Below are 25,764 nucleotides of genomic sequence, written 5' to 3'. Positions count from 1 at the left end.
ACCCCATCTTCCTTTGAGGGAGGGAGAAGGCCCCACAAATGACCTCACTGAGGCTCATCAGAAAATGCCTGATGGACAGGTTAAGCCTTACATTTCTAGGGGCGATTGAAACTACAATTAGGTTAGATATTCAGCCCAGGTTTGATGGCCTGACCTGGCCCAACTAGCACCACCATTTGGGACCTGGGGTTTTCTTTTTAACAATGCACTTGGCTAATTGTTGGCTACATTAGTCAGCTCAGGCTGCCATAACAAAGTACCACAGGCCAGGTGGCTCAACCAATAGAAATTAATTTTCTCGGGGTTCTAGAGGCTAGGAAGTCCAAGAGCAAGATGCCAGCTCTTCCTCACTTGCAGATGGCTGCCTTCTTGCTGTGTCCCCACCTGGTTCTGGGATGGGGGAGGGGAGAGAAGCATCAGAGGAGGAGGAAGGGAGTGAGAGAAAGCATCCTTCTCCTTTTCTTATAAGGCCACAGTCCTAACAGATTAGAGCCCCATCCTTATAATCTCTTTTAACCTCAGTTACCTCCTAGTATCCTATCTCCAGATAAGTCACACTGGGGGTTAAGGCTTCAGCCTGTGGATTTTGTGTAGTCACAGTTCAGACTGTAGTACATGGCAGTGGTGATTATGCCATTAGCAGCCGTTACCATGAGGGTCGTTATGCAAATCCAGAGCTTCTTGAATGGCAGTGGCACTCAACCCTGTCCTCTGCGGACAACTGGCCAGAACTCCAGCCCCTGCAACTCCCACTCCCACATTCTCTGCATTGTTAGGTCCAAGAGTGAGCTGGTGAGTCACCAGGCTCAGCCTCTCTACTTCACATGGCAAAAAGCAAAGGCTGAGACAGGTCAGGAGTTTGTCACCCATCTGGGATTAGAACTCAGGTCTCTCGGGTCCTGGTCCCCACAACCTCTCACATTTCTGGTTGTGCTACAACTCTACTCAGGCCACTTTGCTGTTGGTCACAACCATTGGGCAGCGCCTGATGCACATTCTCCAGAAAGTACCCCCAGTCCCTCTCTCTTATCAAATGGCCCCTCCTACTAATGTGACTCTTCAGAGTGTCCAGACTCTTCAGAGTGTCCAGACCATTTTAGGTGTTGCTGGAAAGCTGACCGTGGGTGTTGGTGGGGAGGGCAGCTGGAACCATAAAGTGTGTAACAACACTATGAATCAGTACACTGTTCTGTGCAAAATCTGTGTGAGATGGATCCACCCACATCACAGTGGGATGATTGGATGGGCTCCATGACGGAGTTCCTTCATGGACATGGAACTGGAGCAGGTCACGCTTCTGCCCTGCTGGGCCTCCTATTCCTGTGGGACTGCAGGCTGACACTGCCCCTCTCTGACTTTTGGGTTCTCTGCTAGGAAACAAAGAGAGTGGCCCAGTCTTAACACCATCAGGGAGTCACCTGGAATGTGCCATATTTATCTTGCCATCCTAGCCAAGTGTTCTTCCTCCTGCCCTGCTTGATTGCTTTCCTAGAACTTGCCATGGCTAAGGCATTCTTTTTTTTTTTTATAGTTTTTTTTTTATAAGATTTTATTTATTTATTCATGAGACACACACACACACACACACAGAGAAAGAGGCAGAGAGAGAGGCAGAGACACAGGCAAAGGGAGAAGCAGGCTCCATGCAGGGAGCCTGACGTGGGACTCGATCCTGAGACTCCAGGATCACATTCTGGGCCAAAGGCAGATGCTAAACTGCTGAGCCACCCAGGGATCCCCGGGCTAAGGCATTCAGGTCTGAACTCAGACTAAGGGGTGATAGCCTGCAAGATTTCAGTCACTGGATAAGACTCATGGCCTTTGCCGGCAGGTTATTTTAATCTCCACCAGATTTATAAAGCCGTGAAGAAACTTCTGGGCTTCCTCCTACGGAGAGCAAAGGGGCTTCCTAGAGGCCACAGGACAGGGATATGTCTAAAAACCCCAGGCCTGCCCACCATTCCTCCCCTGGCCACCTCACTGCCCCTCCAGCTAGGGCAGGACATGGCCCGGAGCAGTGTGTCCAGACCTTCCTCCAGGGCTGAGCTGGCAACGTGTGCTGTGCCAGCCTTGGACACACCTGTCAAAACAGAGCCGTAGGAGAGGCAAGCAGAGAGCTGACAAACATGGTCTGACCGCACCGTGCTTTCCAGCAGGGCCGGGCTGGGCTGGGAGGGAAGTGGCTGGACACACAAGCTACACACTGAGCAGCCTCGCAGGGGCTGGTTTGACCTGCAGAAGCATAGATTGTTTGTTTCCCTTGCCATCACCTGTCCAGTCCCTTTGTTTTCTTTTGGACACTTCAAAGTGCAAGGCTCTGTGTTTGATGTGGTAGGAGAAGCACAAAGATTAGGGCAGTGCTCTTAGCAGGCACAACCACCCAGGAGGCCATACAAATGCAGACTGCCAGCCTCCACACCACTGCTTCAGAATCACAGATGGGGTGGCCTAGGAGGAGTGGGGGGGGGGGAAATCCCAGGGAATTTTGATACCACCCCGCCCCCAATAAAATTTGAGAATCACAGGTGTAAGAGATATAGAAAGTGAACCATGTTTTGGTTTGTATTTTTAATTTGTGAATGGTATCTCATTCAATTCTCACAAACTAAAAGTATTTTCACTTTATAGGTCAGAAAACAAGGCTGAGAAAAGTCAAGTAATTCACCCAAGGCCACACTGATGTTATGTGGATTTGAAGGATTTGGACCCAGAATTCATAGGAGTCAGCTACAGTGAGATACTTCTTACAGAATGGTAGGATTGGGAATTTAGTTGGGCCTGTGCTTTGCAGCTGAGAAAGCGGAGTTCTGCAGAAGCAGACTTGTTCAAGAACCCAGAGCGAGCTATTGACAAAGCAGTCAAAAGGCCCTGAAACTCAGGGCAGCCCAGCCTTTCTGTCCCAGCTGCTTTGTCACTAACATGTTGGGGCACTGGGAAGAGCAGTGCAGGAGTTAGAGGCAGGAGCATGCTTTCTGCTGTGAAAGCTGGAGACTTTGCAAAGGAAGCCAGGTGCCTACCCTCAGCCAGGCCACCAACCTCCCTGTGGTCTTTTCCCTAAACCCAAGATCTCCAAAATGGGCACCCAATTAAATTCTCCAGTGTGAAGAACAAACTATTAAATATTAAAATATCTACTAATTGTGTTTTATCTATACTAAGTCATACTTCGTTTCCATGTAATCAGATCTGATATGAAGTCAGCCAGAGAGTTTGAAGTGACCAAGAATATGATTTGAAAATTAATTTATATTCACAATCTTTAATAATAAGCAATGCCCTAACTGCAATTATGCCTTGAGACATTAGCCAATATTAGAAACATAAAAACAATGTATAAAATTTATTTACATATATTAGGGAATCTAAAAATTTCCCAATTTTTTTTTACTAAAGGGGTATGAAAAAAATATTTGAACACAACTGTCCTAAGTCAGTTCTGTTGCTTCTAACATTCTCTCTTGTGATAAAGCAGAGCTCCCAACTTGGAAAGAATCCCCATGTGATGATTTTAGATTTGTAGTCTAATGTTTCCTTCTTCTGAACTTCAAGAACTTCTAAATGCCCTAGAGAAGCCTGATTGCTATTTACACTATCCTGTTCCCCATTATCCATCATTGTCTTTATTTCAGCTTCATAGAGCTCCCTTCATTCAGACATGGAAACATTTAAAAACTTAATAGGTAGTGTGAAGGTCCCACTGAAGTTGTTCACTCATTTGACAAATAGTTCTTGAGCTGCAACTAGCTGCCACATACTGTACTTGGTTTAAAAAAAAATGGTGAGCTCCAGATTCATTTTAGCTTCCTGCCCAGGAACACTTTCCAAACCACCTCACAGAGAAGCAGGGCCCGGGGCATCTGGGTGGCTCAGTGATTAAGCATCTATCTGCCTTTGGCTCAGGTCATGATCCCGGGGTCCTGGGATTGAGTTCTGCATCGGGCTTCCTGCTGGGAGCCTGCTTCTCCCTCTGCCTATGTCTCTGCCTCTCTCTGTGTGTCTCTCATGAAAAGTTAAACAAAATCTTTTAAAAAATTATTTTAAAAAATGAGAGAAGTAGGGCCCAGATCGTAGTGGTCTCACCAGGTGGAAGGAGTAGAGGCTGGACTTTGGGGCTGTCCAAGGCAATTGGAATTGGGGGCCAGACAGGGTACTGGGAAGGAGGAAGCTGTGCACTGAGTTCTTTTGAATGATTGGCTAAATGTGTAGGGAAAGAATCACAGGGTTCATGAGATGACTGTAAACTGATTTTAGACACACAGTAAGAAAGCCTTTCTTAATAATTGGTAGAATAAGTAAACAGAAAAATAGTAAGGATATAAAAAATTTGAACAATACTATCAACTAATTTGACCTAATGATAAGACCACTGCACCCAACAACAGGTGAATATTCATTCTTTGCAAGGGCAGACAAAATATTTACCAAGATGAAGCATACTGTAAGCCTGTAAAACAAATAACAACAAATTCAAAAGAATTAAAACCATTCAGAGTATATTCTCTGACCACATGGGATTAAATTAGAAATGAACATAGAAAGATATCTAAATCTCCAAATAAATAGAAACTACACAACACACTTTTAACTGCCCAGGAATCAAAGAAAAATATCACAAGAGAAATTAGAAAATATTTTGAACTTCATGAAAATGAAAACATAACATAAAAGAATTTGTGTGATATAACTAAAGCAGTGCTTGGAGGGAAACTTATTAGATACTTACATTAGAAAAGAAGAAAGGTCTTGGGGTGCCTGGGTGGCTCAGTTGGGTAGGTGTCCACCTCTTGGTGTCAGCTCAGGTCTTGATCTCAGGGTCATGAGTTTAAACCTTGCATTGGGTTCCACAGTTAGCATGGAAACTACTTTAAAAAAAAAAAAGAAAAGAAAAGAGGAAAGCTCTCTAACTTTCTAATCAATGATCTAACTTTGACCTTAAGAAACTAGAAAAAGAAAAGTAAATTAAGTCCAAAGTAAACAGAAGAAAAGAGATAATAAGGATAAAAAAATAAAAGAGAAAATTGAGAAAAGTTTATAAAACAAAAAAACTGGTTATTTGGGAAGATCAATAAATGGATAAGCCTCTAATCACACTGATCAGAAATAAGAGAAGACACAAATTATTAATATCAACAATGATAGTGAGGCCATCACGACAGATCCTAAAGACATTACAATAATAATGACATATTATAAACAATTTTAAGCCAATGTGAGTCAATAAAATAAAAACTTAGATGAAATAAACAAATCTCTTGAAAAACATGAACTACTACAGCTCACTCAAGAAGAAATTGATAATAATAAATGTGAATAACTCTGTTACAATTAAATAAATACAACTTTAGTTAAAAAGCCTTCACAGGGAACCCTGGGTGGCGCAGCGGTTTGGCGCCTGCTTTTGGCCCAGGGCGCGATCCTGGAGACCTGGGATCGAATCCCACGTCGGGCTCCCAGTGCATGGAGCCTGCTTCTCCCTCTGCCTGTGTCTCTGCCTCTCTCTCTCTCTCTCTGTCTCTCTGTTACTATCATAAATAAATAAAAAAAAATTAAAAAAAAAAAAAGCCTTCACAAAGAAAACTCCAGACTCAGCTGAGCTCAATGATGAATTCTGCCAAAAATTTAAAGAAAAAATAATACAAATTATACACAAACTCTTTCAGGAAATAGAAGAGGAGGAAACACTTGCTAACTCATTCTATCAGTCCAGCATAATCTTGATAACATAACCTAATACATATTACGGGAAAAGAAAATCCTTATAAGAAAAGGAAATAACAGATACTTAGGATATAGAAGCATAATTTCTTAACAAAATTTTAGCAAATTGAACCCAACAATATATAAGAAGGATAATATATCATGAGTAAGTTTTATCTCAGGAATACAAAGTTGTTTCAACACTTAAAATCAAGATAATTCACCATATTAATAGAAAATAAGCCAATATGATCATCTCCATAGATGCAGAAAAAGCACTTGAAAAAATCCAAAATTCATTTATTAAAAAAAACCTCACACTACACTAGGAATAGAATGGATCTTTCTCAATCTGATAAAAAAAATATCCAGCTTTGCGCAGTGGCAGTATCATAGCCAATGAGGCTTATCCGAGGCACTATTATCGCTAATTGAAAACTGATAAATAAAGTTTCCTAAAACAAAGAAACAAACAACCTAGAGCTAACATCATATTTAATAATGAAAGACTTAATGCTTTCCCCTAAGATCTGAAAAGAATAAAAGATGTATGCTTTAACCACTTTGAATTAACCATGTGTTAAACTACTACAGCTCTTTTACTTCCTTTATTGCATCCAATGCATCCAATTGCATCTAATTGCAGGTTGAAATATCCAGGTTGAAAAGGAAAAAGTAACACTGTCTTTATTTAAGGACAGTTTGATTGTCTATGTAAAGAACACCAAGGATTTACCAAAAAGAAAAAAGTGATTCATAAAAATTATGAGTAAACAAAATTGCAGAATACAAGGTCAATATACAAATATCAATTGTATTTTTATATATTAACAAGGCACAATTAGAAATTGAAATAAAAAATAATAACACAATAGTATCAAAAATGTGAAATACTCAGTAATAAATTTGGCAAAATACATGTAAAACCTGAAATTTAGAAAATGGAAAATCACATAGCATTGCTGTGAGAACTTCAGGAAAACCTAAATAAATATAGATATATACAATGTTCATGGATCAGAAGACTCAATATTGTCTTTTACTCCATATGGCTATATAGAGTCAATGTAATCCTAACAAAAATCCCACGAGGAATTTTTAAAGAAATTGATAAACTTATTCTAAGATTTGTTTGGAAATGCAAAGGACCAAGAAAAGCCAAAACTATTTTTAAAAAGAACAAAATTGAGAGACTTATACTACCTGATTTCAAGACTTACAGAGCTATAGTAATCAAGATAATGTAGTATTTGTATAGAGATAGACTCATAGATCAATGGGACAGAATAGAAGGTTGAGAAATAGATCAACTTATATATTGTGTATTGACGTTCAGTAAGAGTGCCAAAGCAATTCAATGGAGAAAGGATAGTCTTTACAATAAATGGTACTGAAGCAATGCTATAGTGATATACAAAATATGAATCTTGACCTTTATCTTAGAACATACATAAAAATTAACTCAAAATGTATTACAGACCTAAATGTAAAAGCTAAAAATATAAAACATCAAAAAAGAACCATAGAAAAATCTTAGTAATAGTTGGGCAAAAAATTTCTTAAATATATTAAAAGCATGTCAACTTGTCAACATGTAAAAGCACATAAACATGGAGTGTAAAAGAGATTTTCATATAAATGAAGCTGAGTAATTTCATAGCCAGTAGACCTGCCCAAAAAAAATATTAATGGAAGATCTTTAGGCTGATCTTTACGCCAGTTAGAAACTTAAGTTCCACACACAACACCACCTTACCTGAGGAAGGATACCATAAGTGCTATGTATGTAAAATGCTTTTTATTTCTTGATTTATTTAAAATAAAATTTATTGTTAAAGGGAAAATCATCACAATGCATTGTGAAGTTATTTCAAACAAAAAGCAAAATGAGTCATTTAGTGGCACAATGAAGGGGAGGTAGATAAGTGGAAAGTTCTTACATGATATGTGAATGAAATAAATTAATTCAAGGTAGTCTATGATAAGTGAGGATGTGCATTGTAACTTTTATGGCAACCACTAAAAAATAAAAACAAGAGCTACAGCAGAAAAGCAAATAGAAGAGGTAAAATGAAATACTAAAAAAGACTTAATCTAAAAATAGATAGGAAAGAGGAGTTAATAAATAAAAAAATGGTAAATTTAAAAAATGAAAAGAAAGATATGCACTTAAATAAATTATATAATAATTACGTTAGATATGTGAATTAAACACTCAAATTAAAAGGCAGAGAATGTGGCAGCCCCAGTGGCCCAGCGGTTTAGCGCCAACTTCAGTCCAGAGTGTGATCCTGGGGACCCAGGATCAAGTCCCACGTCAGGCTTCCTGCATGGAACCTGCTTCTCCCTCTGCCTGTGTCTCTGCCTCTCTCTCTCGCTGTGTGTCTGTCATGAATAAATAAATAAAATCTTTAAAAATAAAAGAGAATGTCAGACTAGATTTTATTTTAAAGTAAGATCTAATGATACACTGTTTGAAAGAGATGGCTTCTAATGCCACACTTCTAAATAATTATAGGCCAGAGAAAAAAATCACAAAGAAAATTAGAAAATACTTTTAACTGATATTATAAATACATCATACCAAAAATATTTGGATGGAGATAAAGCAGTGCTTAGAGCTTTAAATCATTATATAAGAATAGAAAAACAATTTTTAAGTAATTAATTTATGTTTCTACCTTGAGAAGCTAGAAAACGAAAACAAGTGTAAGCACAAAATAAGATAAAGAAAGACAACAATAAATATTAAAGCCACAATCAATAAAAACAGACAAACAATAAGGAAAATTAACATGACCAAAAGTTAGTTCTTTGAAAATATGAATAAAATTGATACACTCTTACCTAAATTGATCAAGAGAAACAAAGGAAAAAGAAATAAATTAACAATATCAGACATGAAAGAAGGTACAAAGCAAGGATGTTGACTTACCATTTGCATTCAACATTGTACTGGAGATCTTAGCCAGTGAAATAAGGCAAGCAGAGAAAATATAAAGAATAGGAAACTAGTAAAATTATCTCTATTTACAGACAAAAAAATGTGGAAATTCTTAAGGAATGTACTTTAAAAAAAAAAAAACTGTACTTTTACCAACACACAACTTATCAAAGTCAAAGAATACAAGAACAATACATAAAAATCAGTCATTTCTCTATATACTAGCTACAAAAAAATTGAAGAATGAAATTTTTAAAATAGCACAATACATCAAAGAACACAAAATAATCGGGAATAATTTTCACAAAATTTGTGTGAAATCTCTGCATATAATACTATAAAATGCTGCTGAGAGAAAATTTAAATGTCCAGAATAAATGGAAAGTATACATGTTCACAGATTGGAAGACTTAATATTGGACATTCTCCCCAATTAATCTATAATCAGTGCAATCCCAAACAAAGTTCTTGCATGTCTTTTTGTAAAAATTGAAAAGCAGATGCTAAAATGTAAATGGTGGGCACCTGGATGGCTCAGTTGGTTATGTATTGGACTCTTGTTTTCATCTCAGGTCATGCTATCAGAGTGATGAGATCAAGCCCAGCATCAGGCTCCACTGTCAGTGCATAGTCTGCTTGGGATTCTCTCCCTTTCCATCTCCTTCCTTCTCTGCCTGTTCCCCCAGTCATATGCACACCCCCTCCCAAATAAATAAATAAATAAATAAATAAATAAATAAATAAATCAAATCTTCAAAAAAGTAAAATATATATAGTGATATAAGTGACATAGAATAGCAAAAAAGAAAAAAATTCTTGAAAAAAGAACCAATTTGGAGGACTTACATAGCTTGATTTCAGTGATTACTATGAAGATTTAGTATTCAAGACAGTATGATATTGGCACAAAGATGAACAGGCAAATGGAACAGAACAAAATCAGAAATGAGCTCAACAGTAGTCAATTGACTTTTTTTTTTTTTTTTTTTTTTTTTTTACAAAGAAGCCAAAAGAAATCAATGAGAAAAAGAAAGGTTCTTCAAAAATGGTGCTGGGACAATTGGATATTCATAGGAGGAAAATGTATCTTGACCCCCTAATTCAACTACACATAAAAATTAATTCAAGATAGATGAAGACCTAAATATAAATGTTAAAATTATAGCACTTTTTGAATAAAACACAGAAAAATACCTTCATGATATCTGGGTGGCAAAGATTTCTCAGTTAGAACAAGAAAGGCCTTAAACATAAAAAAAATTGATAAATTAAACTTCACAAAATTAAAATCTGCCCATTAAGAGATCTGGTTAAGTAAATGATTGGACATGTCACACATTGGGAGAAAATATTTGACAAATAATTTATAAATAAAATATATAAATATCTATTGTAACTCAGTAATAGGAAGATAAATAACCCATAAAAGGTGAAATGTTTTAGCAGACTTTAAAAAAGACACTTGTGCATGACAAGATGTCAACATCATTAGTATTAAGGGAAATAGAAATTAAAACCACAATGAGATACCACCACAAACCTATTAGAATAGCTAAAATTAAGAAGACTGACCATCCCAAGTGTTGGTGATGATGTAGTGAGGATGCAACTCTCATATACTGCTGGTAGGAATATAAAATAATACAACCATTTTGGAAAATAGTTTGGTAGTTTCTTAAAAAGTTAAACATACATTTATCTTGAGGGTCAGCCATTCTACCCTTAGGAATATATTCAAAATAAATAAAAACATATATCAAAGTATACATTTATTCATAATAGTCCCAAAGTAAAAACAACCCAAATATCCATCATCAGGAGAGTGGATAAGTAAGTTGTGGTACATCCATACAATGGAATGCCAGTGGCACTGAAAAGGGAAATGTTAATGTTGGACACAAAATTATGAATGAATCTTAAAATCACTATGCTAAGTGTATATACACAAAAATAGGGTACATAGCATATGATTCCATTTATATGAAATTCCAGACCAGGAAAAACAAAGAAAAAATGATAGAAATAAAATTAGTGGTTACTGGGGCAGAAGTGGAGTATAATTGACTAGAAAGGAGCAAGAAAGTTTTCTGAGTTGATGGAATTATTCTGCATCTTGATTAGGGAGGTGATTACACAGGTGTGTACGTTTGTCAAAATTTAAGAAATTACACACTTTACACACTTAAAATGTGTGCATTTTATTGCATGCAAATTATACACCAATAAAATTGATTTCAGAAAACAACTAGGATACCATATTTTATTCACTAGAAAAATTAAAGCTGAAAAGACTTAAATATCCAGCAATAGAATGTTCCTGTTGGGAGTGAAAATGGTAGAACATCTTTGGAAAACTAGTTTAGCAGATTCTTGTAAAGGTATACATGCACTTACCCTATGACTCAACACTTCCACCCCTAGGTATTTACCCAAGAGAGATAAAAACATATTCCACAAAAAGACTTGCACAAAAACATTCATAGCCGCTTTCATCATAATTTCCCCAAACTGGAAATAGCCCAAATATCCAGCAACAGAGGAATGGATAAATTGTATTTTCATGCAATGGAATATGAACTACTCCAAAGAAGAAAGAGAAGAAGGAGAGTAGGATGAGGTTGAAGAAGAAGAAAGAAAACAACAATCCAAAATACAAGCAATAACATTAAAAAAAAAAAAAACCACTCTATTGAAGAAAAGCTACACACAAAAGAGTAGATATAGTATGATTCCATTTCTATTAAATTGTAGGAGATGCAAAGGTACTCTATGGTGCTAGAGATCAGAATAGTGGCAGCCTCAGGGTGTGCAAGGGAAGAGCAGGGATTGATGGAGAGCCTGAAGACACGTTTCTCCCATGGAAATGGTCTGTCATTACAGCTGTGTGACTTACACAGATGTACACATTTGGGGAAACTCAACAAACAATATATGTAATCTGTGCATTCCACTGAAGGATTGTAAAAATAACACACAATTTAAAAAAAATTATTTAAAAAATAGAAATTCACTTCCAAAAGCTCATGAGTCAAAAGAGAAATTATAGGGGCACTTGACTGGCTCAGTCAGTAGAACATGCAACTCTTGATCTTAGGGTTGTGAGTTCTGAGCCCCAAGTTGGGTGTGGAGCCTACTTAAAAAAAACAAAGAAAAAAAGAAATTATAATAAAAATTAGGTTGAAATAGACAAAGAAAATATTTTAAAGCTATTTTATAATGAAATATCTAAATCTCAGAAGTTGAGGAGTGTAGCCAAGGCAATACTTGAGGAGAATATTAATGGTCTGGTATACTTATATTAGAAAAAGAAGAAAGGCTAAAACAAATGAACTACATGGCCCACTTGAAAAGTTTGAGGTACACCAGAATACACATCAAGAGGAAAGAAAGAAATAATAAAGGCCCAGAATTAATGAAGTTAATGAAAAGGGAAAAAGAAGTTTTGAATGGTGAGGATTGACAAAGCCAAAAGTTGGTTCTTTTTTAAATATATATATATATATATATATATATATAGAGAGAGAGAGAGAGAGAGAGAGTGAGAGAGAGAGGATTCTTTTAAAAGACTGATACAACTTATAAACTATAGACATTATTGATCAAGACAGATGAGAGAAAGTACCAATAAAAGATAATAGGAATAAAAAAGATGACATTAAACAGAAACGTTATGAACACTTAGTGCCAGTACCTTTGAAAACTCAGGTGGACCAACAAATCATAGGAAAATGTAAGTCATCAAAAATGACTCAAGAAATAGAAAACCTGAATATTCTGAAGCCATAGAGACATTGAATCTATGGTTTAAAATATCCTCACAAAGAAAACACCAGGCCCATGCAGAAATACTTATAGGCAAATTCTACCAAAACATTCAAAGAAGACAATTCTAATCCAACACAGACTCTTCCAGAGAAGAGATAAAATAGGGAGACTTCCCCAACTCTATTCCGTGAGGATAGAAAAGCTTGTTACCAGAATCAGAAAAGAAACAGATGAATAGATGCAGAAAAAGTGTTTCATAAATAAGGCATCCATTCATGACTTTTAAGAAATCTTATCAAACTAGTGCACTTTTTAAAAAAAGATTATTTATTTATTTATTTATTTATTTATTTATTTATTTATTTATTTATTGAGACAGCACAAGTAGGGGGAGAGGGAGAAGGAAAGAGAGAAGCAGATTCCCCACTGATCAGGGAGCCTGACATGGGGCTTGACAAGGGCTCCATCCCAGGACCCTGAGATCATGACCTGAGCCAAAGGCAAATGCTAACTGACTGAGCCACCCAGATGCCTCAGACTTGGAATTTTTAAACCTAAAATGTATTATCTACCAAAAAAAATTCACAGCAAATACCTTTCATAAAGGTGAAAAATGGAAGCTGTTGCCTTTAAGAGAATCAGACATCGCATACCTTCTGATATGATGTAATAGACAGTACACAGCACCACCTATTAAGTCAAGTTGCCAAAATAAAGAAGGAAAAGAAAAGAAAATTGTCCCTAGTTGTAATCAAGCCTCTAGATCTATCTTACAGTCAATTTACAACACCTCCAAAGAGAGAAACATGTTAATGCCATCTTCATGATCTTGAGTTGTCAACCTAGAATGACTCATTTTTCAACAAATAAATGGCATGGGAAAAGTAGAGTAGAGGGAATGTTATAGATTAAAAGAGACTTAAAATTAATCTTCAAGTAAAAGTGTATTAAAGAGAGAGACTTAAATGTATCAACAAGTGCAATTTTGAACTTTGGATTTTATTTCAAACAAATCAATTTATAAAGACATTTTTGAGAAAAAACATAGAAATTTGAACACAGATTTGTTATTAGATCATATTACGAAATTACTAAGTGTGATAATGTATTGATTACTTTTTAAAAAAACTTGTATATGTTAAAGATACATATCTTGAAATATTTAGAGCTGAAATGATTTAATGTCTGTGATTTGCTTTAAACACAAAGATAGACAAATCACATGAGAGAGACAAAACAATTGGTAAAGCACTGATAATTATAAAATTGGGTGATGGGTGGTATATGGGTACACATTATTTAGTCTCTTTGTTTTGTTGGAAACCCTCTATAATAATAATTTAAATGACAAATAATAATGATGATGATAACAACAACAAATGTCATTTTAAAAAGAAAACAAAGGGGGATGCCTGGGTGGCTCAGCAGCCAAGCATCTGCCTTTGGCTCAGGGCATGATCCTGGGGTTCCAGAATCGAGTCCCACTTTGGGCTCCCTGTGAGGAGCCTGCTTCTCCCTCTGCCTATGTCTCTGCCTTCTCTCTGTGTCTCTCATGAATAAATAAATACATCTTTTTAAAAAAATAAAAATAAAACAAAGAAGGCAAGAGGCCCTCCTCCTCTTTTGCCATCATGCAGCCTCCCAGGGAGACCAGGCTGCTCGTTAAACTGTCTCCAGGTCACCTCCATGGTTTTTGCTTATATCATTTCTTCCTCCTAGAATTCCCTTTTTGCTTGTCTTTCCAGTCTTAAGTCCTGCCTATCCTGCAAACTCAGCTCACATGCCACCTATAGCAGATAGCTGTTGAGGTGTCTGAGTCACTTTTCAAGTAATCACTTCAAGTGGTTCAAATAGGGGTCAACCCCCGCCCCCACCTACATCCTCCCAGAAGGAGACCAATGACTCAGGTCTGACCAGTGGGAATACCACTGCTCTGTTCACATTCAGTGCAGGAATGGACGTGTTACCCAGGCAGGACCAATTAGCCAAAGAGTGTCAGTCTCCACACTTTTCACTGGGAATATTAGAAAAGAGGTGCTTTCTCTTTATGGGGCAGCTAGGTCAGAAGACTGAAAGCTTGAAGTGTCTGTGGCTGTTTCCCTAAAAATTAGAGAATATCTATCCTGCCTAAGAAAGTAGCCACTCTAAGAAAGCAGCAACGCAGAGCCTGGTGACAATTAAAGTCCCTGAACATAGCCATACCTTCTTCCCCTCAATCTTCCAGTATATTCATTAGTAAAATGTCCTTGCGTGTGCCTGTGTGTGTGTGTGTGTGTGTGTGCATGCACACACACGAGACTGAGAGAAAAAGAAAAAGAATGCATCTCTTTAAGATCAAGAACAAGGGTGTCTGCTGCTATCACCACTTGTACTCAAAATTGAGCTGGAGGTCTTATAAATTTCATTGACATAAGAAAAAACAAATGGTATAAGGCATATGGTGTCTGAGATCTTTTTTGCCTCTTACTTAATAACATGCTAATTGAGTCAACATCCTTCATTTTGCCATTGGCCCTTTATCATGAACTTCATGACCTGCCTACCGTGTGATTCCATGCACTCCAGTCAACCAGTCAGTGACCAAACCAGTCAATCAGAAAAGGCCTGAAAATCAGGGGTAGTGCCTGAAAGGATCCTGGGAGAGAAATTTGATAAACCGGTTCTGGAAATGTTCAGGGGAGCCACTGTCTAGGTGTGGTGTCTAACCAAGGGGTTGACTTGGAGGAACCATTGGAGCCTTGGTTTTCTCAGAATCTAGAAAGCCAAGAGAGAAAGGGTTTCGAGCCAAGCTGAGGATGGAAGCTCCTGAGGAATGAGGAAGTGAAATAGGTGCTCTGTAACAAGTGTGATTATTCTGTGGCAGTTCCAAGCTAACTGGTGACCAATTTGAGGTTGAAAATGCACTGAGCTGTGTCTCGTTTATATCTCATGATCTTCCCACATTACAGAGGAGGGATTCAGGTGGGTAGAGCAAGCCCTGTCTTTGGAAACAAAAGTCCTATTGTGTTTGGATATGGGTGTTCAGGCACTGAGAAGGCACTAAATTGCTCTAGACTCTGGGGAACCCTATGTTAGGGGGTTACCTTGTCCAGTCCTCTCAAGGTCCCAGTGCATTGCAGAACCTGGTAGGACAAGAGCAGGTCCAGGTGTGCTTCCTCAAGGTGACCTCAAACTGAGGCAGACCCTGGGTGGACCCCTAGGGATCCAGGAAACCCCTAAGACCAATTTGTACCAAAAAGCTGATTTAGGTTATTTATTATGAAGGACACATACTTCTAGAGACTGATATATTTATCCTTTAGCCAGAGAGATGCAACATTTCCCAGCATTAGGGCACCTGACAGCTAGCTCATCAGAAGTTGTCCAGTTACTTTGGAATCGCCAGCACCTTGCTGAGCTTGATTCCACATGTGTTCAAGGATGTTTATTGTCCAGTATGTAATAGCAAACAACTAGAAATTAACCTGAGTTCCCATTGAGACTAGTTAAATTGTGAGACATCTGTAACATAAAATTATCTGGCTACTAAAAAGTAATAAGGCAGTCCTCTATGAACTGATAAAGAATAATCTCCAAAATATATCTAAAAAGTTAAAATTTATAAAAATTGATATGCAAAAGAACATGTACCTTATGTGATCATTTGTGTGAAAAATATAAGTATATACATAGCTGGGCAGCCCAGGTGGCTCAGCGGTTTAGTGCCAGCTTCAGCCCAGAGCATGATCCTGGAGACCCAGGATTGAGTCCCACGTCAGGGTCCCTGCATGGAGGCTGCTTCTCCCTCTGCCTATGTCTCTGCCTCTCTCTCTCCTCTCTGTGTTTCTCATGAATAAATAAAAAAAATCTTTTTTTAAAAAAGTATATACATAGCTATATTCAAATTCTGAGAATATGTTTGGAAGGATCCATAAAAGCCTGATAATAGAAGCCTCTGGAAAGGGGAGGTCAGGAAATTGTGAGGTAGGAGGAAGACTAGCCTTTCCCTTTATGTTCTTTTGAACCTTTTGGATTTTGTGAATGTATTATGCAATTGTTTTTCTTTTTTTTACGATTTTATTTATTTATTCATGAGACATACACACACAGAGAGAGAGAGAGAGAGAGAGAGAGAGAAAGAGAGGCAGAGGGAGAAGCAGGCTCCATGCAGGGAGCCTGATGTGGGACTCGATCCCTAGACTCCAGGATCACACCCTGGGCTGAAAGCAGATGCTCAACCGCTGAGCCACCCAAGGATCCCCTATGCGATTGCTTTTTATTTTAAAATATAAAAAGTAAAGTAAAGAATCTAGGCTACCTTTCCAAACCAAGGAATATTTACATTTAATCCAAACTGGGGAAAGTTCAGCAAATCATCAGTGCTCTTGTGAGAGTACAGCTTTCTAGGGACCACATATTTGAATCCCCCAGCTCAGTTTCTCTCCCTTGGCTGGAGCAGCAGAATCTCTGAGAGATTTTTACTTCCTTTACTTTTTTCTCTTTTTCAAACTCTCGACCCCTTCCCTTCTTGCACTTGCCATGACATCATGATTCATTTCAATATACTTTCATGGCATGCTAACATTTCTAACCTGACTACTCATTCACTCTGATTATAAATGATGTTGGCACCCCCTGCTGAGACTAGGGGAGGCTGATTGCACTCACCTGGTTCCTGTCAATCCACTTGCCAGTGGCTTCTGGGAAAGCTCTCTGTGTGCTGCATTCATCCTGCCTCCTGTAGATTCCTGTAAATTTCACCATTACATTCACCTGGTCCCTGTCACTCCACATATGAGTGGCTTCTGGGAAGGCTCTCTGTCTGCTACATTAATCCTGCCACTGTAGATTCCTGTAAATTTCAGGGCTGAATGGTTCTTTTGTCCCTTGAGGGTTCTATTCTTCCTGCTGACCTCATCTTCAATCACTTGTCCTCCTAGACCTTGGACCCATTCCCTTGTATGAGTCCCGCTCTGCAGTTTTCAATTACTTTAATCTCTGATATCCTCAGCTAAATTCTCCCATCATTCTCATTCTCTTGTGCCTGATTATAAAGCCTCCCGGATCATACAGGTTTCAGATGTAGATTATAACAGAAGAACTTTAAGATCTGACAATTTCCATCAAGGCAATGCTGGATCATTCCAACTCATGAATCAGGAAACTACATGCATTTTGACCAACTTTCTTAACAGATATCTTGCTGACTAGAAAGTATCACATGATGAAAAGAGTCCAGATTTGAGCCAGAGAGATGTTGTTTGAATCTTTGCTCTGTCATTTGCCAGCTGTGTCTTGGGCAACTTACTTTTGCTTCATTGAATGCCTTATTTCTTTCTAAAAAATAAGTGTAAGAATCCCTACTTCACAGAGTAGTAGGCTACATGAATTTTGTATATAAAAGGTATACTTTAGTGCCTTGGCTCAGAACCAATGTTTAGTGAACATAATTCTCTCCCTCTGGATCTTTTCCAGCTTCATGTCATAGAAACTATGCCACACAAACTCTAATATATGCAGGAACACCCCTCATCAGGTATACATATGTAAATAAATTAATACATGTAAATAATTTATCATATAATATAAATGCTATAAATAATTATATTAATTATGTAAATAATATAATGTACATTGATTTACATGTATTAATTGATTTACACAGAGATAGGTATATATATAACTCAAGAGACAATTTTTTTTTTTAAACAGGAAAGCAAGTAGAGGAAAAGCATGTTTAGGAGAAGAAAGGAGGGCAGCCTGGGTGGCTCAGTGGTTTAGTGCTGCCTTCAGCCTGGGGTGTGATCCTGGAGACCTGGGATCGAGTCCCACATCAGGCTCCCTGCATGGAGGCTGCTTCTCCCTCTGCCTGTGTCTCTCATGGATAAGTAAAATATTTTTTTTTAAAGGAGAAGAAATGAATGACAGATAGTTGGAGAAAAGAATGGCTGAGAAGGAGAAGGTGAGAGAATGTGTGGGAATGAGAAATAAACAAAGCTCTGATCAATAAGAAGCTCACCTCCACGAGAGTTTGGTAAGTACAAGTTATTTATGATCTAATTTGTAAGCTTGACTCATTCAGAATAACAGGAAACAGGAAGAGAAATGGAAGCTAACCATAGAGAGATATGTGCCTATTTATTGCCTGCTGGAAGGTGAGCCAAAGAAATCTATCTTTGTGTCACCTCAGTCTCAGCAAGATCAAATCACCAGAGGGCAGGAAAAGGGAATAGAGAAAAACGAATACATGTAAATGGAGTGGAAAATGTGGTAGAGTTCAGTAAAGTAATCCATCCTTATCAGAGTAGATCAAAGGTTTTCTCTTTTTTTTTAAGATTTTAAAAATGTATTTATTTATGAGAGACACAGGGAGAGAGAGAGACACAGGCAGAGGGGGAAGCAGGCTTCCTGCGGGGAGGCTGATGCAGGATTTGATCCCAGGACCTTGGGATCACACCCTGAGCCAAAGACAGATGCACAATCACTGAACCACCCAGGCATCCCTTGATCAAGGGTTTTCTAAGTAGTCTCCCCCAATACCTTACCATATGATACAGAATGAAGTGATGTTGAAGCTTCCTTATCTGAAATCCACTGGATGATTTCAACTTCTGGATATAACAGAGTAACTGGTACCATACCAGCCTCCCAACAAAGCAACAATAAAACTGGACAAAATATGTGACAAAACTGTTTTCAGACAGTGGATAGTAGGTAATACAAGACTCTAGTCCTCCAGAGAAAGAAAACCCACAAGATGAACTCATGATCACTCTGGGAACAGTTTTGTAACAGAGGGCAGAGGGTTAAAGTCTAATCTCCTGAGCTGAGGAGTCAGAGTTTGAAGTAGCTGAAACAACTGGAAATTGTAGAGCAGGACAATGAATAAGAAAGAAGCATGCATACAAAAGGCCCAAAAGTTGTGTTTGAGTTACCTATAGCACTTTGGATGAGGGCTGTACACATACAAGTAAAGACTACAAAGGAATACTTGTGAGGCTAATATGGGCTTGAGAATGGCACAGAGATATGAGATCAAGAAGTCCTGGGGATATTGGAGATCCATGCAGCAGAGTGGAGAGATGTTATTAGGACATCAGGCTGAGACATCAGAAAAGTTGTGCTTTAGGAGTAAGAACTACACCCTAGAGTAAGGCTTATCTTAGATTCACCCTAAACAAGCAAACAAAAAACCCCAAACAACTAAAGCCAAGCTCTGGGGGAAATGTCTAAGAGACAAAGTTTGGAGGTTGAGTTCCATGAAGTTAGAGGGTTGGGAATAACAAACTTGCTGTAAAAAAAAGCATAAACATCGAGTCAAATTCAGAGGGATCAACCAGTGATCAAACCAATTACTAGAACAAAAGTCAATACTCTACTAAGGAAAAAAACAGATTCCATAGTCTCTAAAATGTGTCATCAATAATACCCCCAAATTACTAGTGTGCCCCTCATAAAGAACAAAACCCAGAAAAATCTGACCATTAGGGTACCTGGATGGCTCCGCCAGTTGAACATCCAACTTTTGATTTCAGTTCAAGTCATGATCTCAAGGTTGTGAGATCAAGCCCATGTTGGGCTCTGCGCTGAGCATAGAGTGTACTTAAGATTCTCTCTCTCTGGGATGCATGGGTGGCTCAGCGGTTAAGCAACTGCCTTTGCTCAGGGTGGGATCCTGGAGACCCGGGATGGAGTCCCACGTCAGGCTTGGAGTCTGCTTTTCCCTCTGTCTATGTCTCTGCCTCTCTCTTTCTGTGTCTCTCATGAATAAATAAATAAAGACTTTAAAGAAAATTCTCTCTCTCCCTCTCTAAAAAAGAAAAATGTGACCATCATCAAGAAAAAAATAAGCAATAGAAACTGACCCAGAGGGCAGCCCAGGTGGCTCAGCGGTTTAGCACTGCCTTTGGCCCAGGGTGTGATCCTAGAGACCTCGAATCAAGTCCCACATCTGGCCCCCTGCATGGAGCCTGCTTCTCCATCTGCTCGTGTCTCTGCCTCTCTCTCTCTGTGTCTCTCATGAATAAATAAATAAACAAAATCTTTTAAAAAGAAAGAAAGAAACTGACCCAGAGGTTACCCAAGTGTTAGCATACAAAGAGTAAAAATATGACCATTGGCAATGGAAAAGAAAAAGTCAGAAAAGCGTGATGACAGCTCAATTAAAATTATCCAAATTGAAGGGAAAAATACAGCAGAAAAATAAACAGAACCTCAGGAGCACTTGGAAAAATGTCAAATAGTCCAACATACATGAAATTGGAGAATGAAAAAGAAAGTTGACAAAGAATAGAAAGAAAACTGCACCTATGCACTTACTAGTCAAATTCCAAAAACCAAAGATACAGAGAAAATCTTAAAAATAAGCAGAGAATAAAAGACACATTACATACAGAGGGAGAATGATATGAAATACTGTTAATTGTTTAATCAGAATCAATAGACACAAGAAACAATAAAATAAAATCTTTGAAGTTTTAAAAGAAAATATTGTTAACATAGAATTTTATATTCACTGAAAATAACCTTCAAAAGTGAGGAGAAAATAAAGATATTTTCAGAAAAATTAAGGCTGACTGAATTCAGAGTTGAATATCTTCATTATAAGAATTGCTAACTGGGGGGGTGGTGGTACCTGGGTGGCTCAGTTGGTTAAGTGTCTGCCTTTGGGTCAGGTCATGATATCAGGGGTCTGGGATTGAGCCTCATATTGGGCTTTCTGCTCAGCAGGGAGTTTGCTTCTCCCTCTCCCTCTCCCTCTCTGTGCTCTCTCTCACTCTCTCAAATAAACAAATAAAATATTAAAAAAAGAATTGCTAAAGGATATTTTTCATGCTTATAGAAAATAGTAGATAGAAACTTGTATCTATAGGAAGGAAAGAAGAGCAGCAGAAATGATAAATGAGTGGATAAATATTAAAATGTATGGAATTTTTATCTTCTCTAAGTTTCCTTAGAGAAAAGATAACTTTTTAAGGAAAATAATAACATTATAGGATATAGTTACATTAAATGTTGAAGGACTAAACACTCTAAAATTCAGAGTTTGTCAGGCTAGTTCTTTAACAAAGACCCAATTAGGGGTGTCTGAGTGGCTTAGTCCATTAAATATCTGCCTTCAGCTCAGGTCATGATCCCAGGCTCCTGGGATCAAGTGTCACATCAGGCTCCCTGCTCAGCGTGGAGTCTGATTCTCCTTTTCCCTCTGCTTCTCTCCCAGCTTGTGTGCTCTCTCCTCTCTTGCTCACTCTCTCTCTCTCAAATATATAAATAAAATATTTTAAGAGAAAAAGACCCAATTAGATGCTATCTACATAGAGGTACTTTAGATACAAAGATAGATTGGATGTGATAAATGGCAAAAGATGTACCATGCCAGCAGCATGCATAAGAAAGCTGGAATGGGTATATTAATAACAGGTAAAGCAGACTTCAGAACTTTAAAGGAGATAAAGAGGAACATATCAGAATAATAAAAGAGATAATGCACCAGGAAGACATAACAATGTATGCATGTATAAACAATAACAGAGCTTCAAAATTCATGAAGCAAAAATAAGAGAACCAAATAAAGAAATACACAAGCTCACAATCATAGTTGGGTATTTTAACACCCCTCCCTCAGGAACTGACAAATAAGTACACAAAAAAACCTCTAGTAATTATACAGAAAATCTGAAGCAACTGGAATTGATCGATAACTATAGAATGCTATGCCAAATAAGAACATAATAAACATTTATTTCAAGGAAATATAGGCCATCAAAATAAAATATATCTTGGGTCATAAGTTAAGTCTAAATAAATTTTAGTGGATTGGAATCTTACATAAAATGTTCTCTGACTATAATGTAATTGTATTAGAAATCAGTGAAAATAAAATATCTAGAAAATCCCTCCAATACTTGAAAATTAAATGTCATACTACTAAAAAACACCTCAGTGAAGAAGATATCATAAGAGAGATGAGAAAGTTTTTATTTATTTATTTAATTTTAAAGATTTTATTTATTTATGAGAGAGAGAGAAAGAGAACGTGAACAGGGGGAGGGGCAGATGGAGAGGGAAAAGAAGATCCCCACTGAACAGGGATCCTGATGAAGGGCTCCATCCTAGAACTCTGATTGAGATCATGACCTAAGCCAAAGGCAGATGCTTAACCAACTCACCCATCCAGGTGCCCCTAGAAAACATTTAGAATGAATAAGAAAAATGCAACCTATATAAATTTATCGGGTACAGCTAAAGCAGTTTTTAGAGGGAAATGTATGGCCTTAAATATCTCTATTGAATAAGAAGAAAGCTTAAAAGAACCTTAAGAAACTAGATATAGAAGAGCAAAGTCAATCTAAAGTAAGAGAATAATAAAAGAACAAGAAACAAGTCATACAAACAATAGAGTTAACAAGGCCAAAAATAGGTTATTTGGACAAATTAATAAAATTGATAGATGTCTAGAAAGGTTAATAATAAACAAAAAATGGAGCATATAAATATCAATATAAATAAAAATACTATTACCATAGATCATACAAACATTTAAAAAATAAGGGAATATTATGAACAATGTTATGTCAATGTATTTGATTACTTAGATAAAATGGAATTATTCCTCAAATAGCACAACTTATAAAAACTAACTCAAGAAGAAATTCAAAATCTGAGTAGTACTATATATGTTACAGCAATTGATTTTTTTTTTCAGTAGGTTCCACACCCAACATGAAGCCCAATATGGCGTTCGAACTCATAACCCTGAGATCAAGACCTGAGCTGACATCAAGGGTCAGACATCCAACCAACTGAGCCACAGGTGCCCCAGCAATTGAGTTTTTAATTAAAGAAAATTTCTCATAAACTGAGAACCAGTCTGATGGTTTCACAGATGAATTCTACAAAATACTTATGATCTAACATCATTCTTATGCAAACTACTTCAGAAAATAGAGAAAAAGAGGAATCTTCTCAATTGATCTTGTGAGGCCAGTACTATGGATTGAATAATTGTGTCCCCCCCAAATTCCTATGTTGAAATCCTAACCTGCAAGATAATGGTTTTAGGAGGTGGAGCCTCTGAGAGGCAACTGGTTCATGAGGAAACAGCCATCATAAATGGGATTTAATGCCTTTATAAAAAGACCTACGGGAGATCCCATGTCCCTTTTATGACAAAAAGAAGACTGAACCAGGAAATGGGCCCTCACCAGATATCAAATCTTCCAGTGCCTTGATCTTGGACTTCCCAGACTCCAGAACTGTGGGAAATAAATGTCTGTTGTTTATAAGCCACTCAATCTGTGGTATTTTGTTATAGCAACCTAAATGGACTGAGTAAGCCAGTTTAAATCTGGCGACAAAACCAGAAAAGGGCATTACAATGAAGAGAATTATAGACACCTAAACTTCATGAAACTCTTAAGAGTACAATTAATAATATTAACAAATAAAATTAAACGATACTTTAAATATATATATATATATATATATTGCACCATGACCAAGTGAAGTTTATACTAGAAATGAGAGATTATTTTAACATTTGAAAACTGATCAAGATAATTTACCACATTAACAGAATAAAGGAGAAAGCTTACATAACCTTTTCAATAGATGAATAAGAGTAATTTAACAAAATTCAACAGCCTTTTGTGGTTTTAAAAAGTAACTCCCAGTAAATTATAAATAGAAAGAAAAATTTTCAATTTGATAACATCTATAAAAAATACCCCACAGGGCAACCCCAGTGGCTCAGTGGTTTAGCGCCACCTTCAGCCCAGGGTCTGATCCTGGAGACCCGGAATCGAGTCCCATGTCAGGCTCCCTGCATGGAGCCTGCTTCTCCCTCTGCCTGTGTCTCTGCCTCTCTCTCTCTCTCTCTCTCTCTCTCTGTCTCTCATGAATAAATAAATAAAATCTAAAAAAAAAAAAAAATACCCTACATCTAATCCTATATTTGATGGTGAAAGACTAAAGACTTTTTCTAAAATTAGGAACAAAGCAAGGATCTCATCTCTTATTCTTCTAGTCAATATTTTGCTGGAGATCCTCACCAGTGAAATAAGGCAAATAAAGAAATAAGTATTGGAAAGAGTAATGGAAAATTGTCTTTATTCATAGATTGCAGGGTTGCTTATGTAGAAAATCCTAAGGAATCTACAAGAAAATAATTATTAGTAAGGGAATTTATCAATGTCCCGACATAGATGGCTGATACACTAAAACTCATTGCATTTTTACAAGCCAGGAGCAAAATAATTAGAAAACTAAAATTTAAAAAATTATCTAGCAATAGGAATAAAAACATAAGATATATAGGAAAAAGTTTATGAAAGATGTGCATGATCTCTATATTGAAAACTATAAAATATCTCTGAGACAAATTTTAACATATTTTACAAATGGAAATATATATCATGTTCACATATATAAGAAGATTCAGTGTTATTAAGATGTCCATTCTCCCTATATTCATCCACAGATTCTATGCATACCCAGTACAATCCCAGCAGATTTTTTAATTGACAAACTGATCCTAAAATATATATGTGAAAATGCAAATAACCCAGTAATTCCGCTTTTAGGTATTTACTCAAGAGACACAAAGACTTGCATGTAATATTCATAGCAACATTATTCAAAATAGAAAAAACCCTGGAAACAACTTAAAGGATCTAGAAAAAGCCAACAGAATTTTGAAGAGGAGTCAAATTAGAGAACTTTTACTATGTGATATCAAGAGTTACTCTAAAGTAACAGTAATCAAAACAGTGTGATGACAGTGTAAAGATAAACATATAGATCGATTAAACAAAATAGAAAATGCAGATAGACCTGAATATACTATCAATTGATTTTCTTCAAAGGCACCAAAGGATTTCAATAAGGAAAGAAAAGACTTTTCAACAAATGATTTTTTTCTATATTGAAAAAATTAAGCTTGACATTACCTTATACCATACACAAAAATTTATCTTTTATGGACCACAGACCTAAATATAAGAACTAAATCTATAAAACTTCTAGAAGGAAACGTAAGAGATAGTTTTCATGACCTTGTGATAGGCAAAGATTTCTTACTATACAAAGTCACAAGCCATAAAAGAAAAATCTTGATAAATAATACTTTATCAAAATTAAAAACCTCTGTTCTTCAAAATATACCTTTAATAAAATAAAAAGACAGACCACAGACTGGGAGAAGATATTTGCAATACATTTATTAGACAAAGGTTTTTCATTCAACATATATAAATAATTCTAGCAATTCAATTTTAAAAAGACAGCCCAAATTAAAAATAAGTAAAAGATTTTAACAGACATTTTGTGAAAGAAGATGCATGAATGACCTAGAAGTACATGAGAAGTGTTCAATTACATTC

The 25,764-nt window shown here is 37.0% G+C and overlaps 1 long non-coding RNA gene and 1 pseudogene across 1 annotated transcript; both read left to right on the top strand.

Moving 5' to 3' along the window:
* Positions 1-2,626: 2,626 nt before the first annotated feature.
* On the top strand, positions 2,627-23,987 carry LOC119865847. The gene is made up of 3 exons (XR_005378227.1): positions 2,627-2,754; positions 18,295-18,419; positions 23,091-23,987. It is a non-coding gene; the product is annotated as an uncharacterized LOC119865847 (long non-coding RNA).
* Positions 6,068-6,152, top strand: LOC119866010 (annotated as a pseudogene).
* Positions 23,988-25,764: the final 1,777 nt, after the last annotated feature.

This window comes from Canis lupus, chromosome 25 (assembly GCF_011100685.1).
Source record: "Canis lupus familiaris isolate Mischka breed German Shepherd chromosome 25, alternate assembly UU_Cfam_GSD_1.0, whole genome shotgun sequence".
Lineage (NCBI taxonomy): Eukaryota > Metazoa > Chordata > Mammalia > Carnivora > Canidae > Canis > Canis lupus.
Note: the sequence above shows the minus strand (reverse complement) of the source record. Positions and strands in the feature narration are given on the sequence as shown.